Below are 2,278 nucleotides of genomic sequence, written 5' to 3'. Positions count from 1 at the left end.
ACGACAGGCACTGTGCCTACTCCAACCCCCGCGACAGGCACTGTGGCTACTCCACCCCCACACTCCAGGAATACAGATGGGTACACTTTTAAAGTCTCGTATTTGAGCTGTGAGGTTTAACTGGTCTGATGTGATACTCTTTCTTGCACTGAGGGGACATTCTGCATTATTTCTCTAAGTATCAGATCTTGCTAATTCTTACTGTTGTGTTCTGGACTAGAGAGCCCTAAATCATCTCTGTTTGGAACTGCATCAGCTGAGCTAGGCAGACACAATCTTTGGTAGCTTTTCATAGCTGTTTCCCATTGAATGCGATAGCTTCCTTTGCATCTTCACCCTCTCTCTCCAGTCTTTACTCTTCATATTCAGTTCTTTGATCAGTCATACACTAAGTTTTTTAAATATGCAGCTTTTTAAAATTACCAACCACTTACATACCTGCTTAATATGTCACTTTACCGGGAAAGTAATAAGAAGATGAAAGGAGGAAAGTGACTTTTGTGTAGAAATCTGGCTCGAGGTGTGAGTGGAGAAAAAAAATAGTCCTACTTTATTATGTCTTATCTCTGAAATTATGTAGGTATTTTTCAGTCAACAAATTAATTTTCAGATGGAAAATCACAGTTATGAATTGGTTTTGGTCTGCCTTTCACTCATCATATCATACCATTACAGCAAAAACTGGAGTTCATAATGATATTGTGGAAACTGCTGATCAAAGGTTGTTTACACGGACTGTGTTCACTGATTTGCCAAAGTTGTCTCATACAAATGCACTTTAATGACTATTCTCTGCAAAACTGATTTTTCAAAAAAAGATTCTTTAATCTCATTACTTTGTAATCTTAGTTATTCTTGAGAGTGTGAGATTACATACATATTTGTTTGAAAGTATGTTTTACATGATTATGATTCAAAATGTTCCATGAAAGGAAGGTATTGCAAAAAAAAAAAAAAATCTTATTCATAAGGAAATAATAATGACAGCTGTAAGTCTAATTAACCTTATGAAAAATCGTCAAAGAATGGCTGTAAAAAATCTAAAATGAGGAATTTTAATTCATCAGTAGACATACGTAGGTAAGAATTAAATATAGGCTCTTATCCTGAAAACGTCTATATATAAATAAGTTGTATGAATTTGTAGTTTTTAGATTTATTTTACGTGTTAGCATTTACAAGGCAGAGGATTCATATGATTTCGATACCCACAGAACATATTTTCAAAACGTGTGACAAACAAATTGAGTGCCTCTCAACCACTTATCTTTTCTGGGATATTTTACCCTATAAGCAAGTATTCCCATAAGTAGAAAAACAGTGCAATTGGGATCGAAGATTTCTTTAACAGGATTTATTCTAACATTATAAGCCCCTAGTCAGATTCAAGTATCCAACTTTTTTTTTTAATTTATTGATAAAATAGTCCTTCCTCTCCTCAAAATGGGAAATTACTTCCAAAATCCTACTGTGCAGAATCAAAATTCATCTTAGAACTGTAATTCTCACCATCCAAATAAGAGCTACTAGGTAAGCAAATAAAAAAGGAATGAAAAAAGAACTATAAGTCAGTTTTAGAAGTTTCATGGTTCCTAATTCTGCACAGTGGGACTCACAATAGCTAAGGCTTCTAGCTCATAAATTAAGGAATCTGAAATATATTCAGATTTAAATCAGGGATCTGCTTGGTAGAGTGCCATGGGACAAAGCCCTGGAGGGAGGAGGGGCCCAAGAAAGCTGGGTAATATTCAAGGATCACCTCCTTCAAGCTCGGGAGCGATGCATCCCGACAAAGAGGAAGTCAGGCAAAAACGCCAGGAGGCGCCTGCATGGATGGACAAGGAGCTCCTGGACACACTCCAACACAAAAAGGAAGCCTACAGAGGGTGGGAGCAAGAACAGGTAGCCTGGGAGGAATACAGAGAAATTGTCCAAGCAGCCAGGGATCAGGTTAGGAAAGCTGAAGCCCTGGTAGAATTACATCTGGCCAGGCACGTTGAGGGCAACGAGAAAAGCTTCTACATGTACGTCAGGGATAAAAGGAAGACGAGGGGAAATGGGGGCCCTCTCCAGAATGAAACGGGAGACCTGGTTCCCCGGGATATGGAGAAGGCAGAGGTACTCAATGACTTTTTTTGCCTTGGTCTTCACCGGCAAGTGCTCGAGCCACACTGCCCCAGTTGCAGAAGGCAAAGGCGGGGACTGGGAGAATGAAGAGCTGCCCACTGTGGGAGAAGATCAGGTTCAAGACCATCTAAGGCACCTGAAGGTGCACAAG

This window comes from Pygoscelis adeliae, unplaced genomic scaffold (genome assembly GCF_000699105.1).
Source record: "Pygoscelis adeliae isolate BGI_AS28 unplaced genomic scaffold, ASM69910v1 Scaffold63, whole genome shotgun sequence".
NCBI lineage: Eukaryota > Metazoa > Chordata > Aves > Sphenisciformes > Spheniscidae > Pygoscelis > Pygoscelis adeliae.
The sequence above is the reverse complement of the archived record's forward strand: the minus strand, read 5'-3'. Positions refer to the sequence as shown.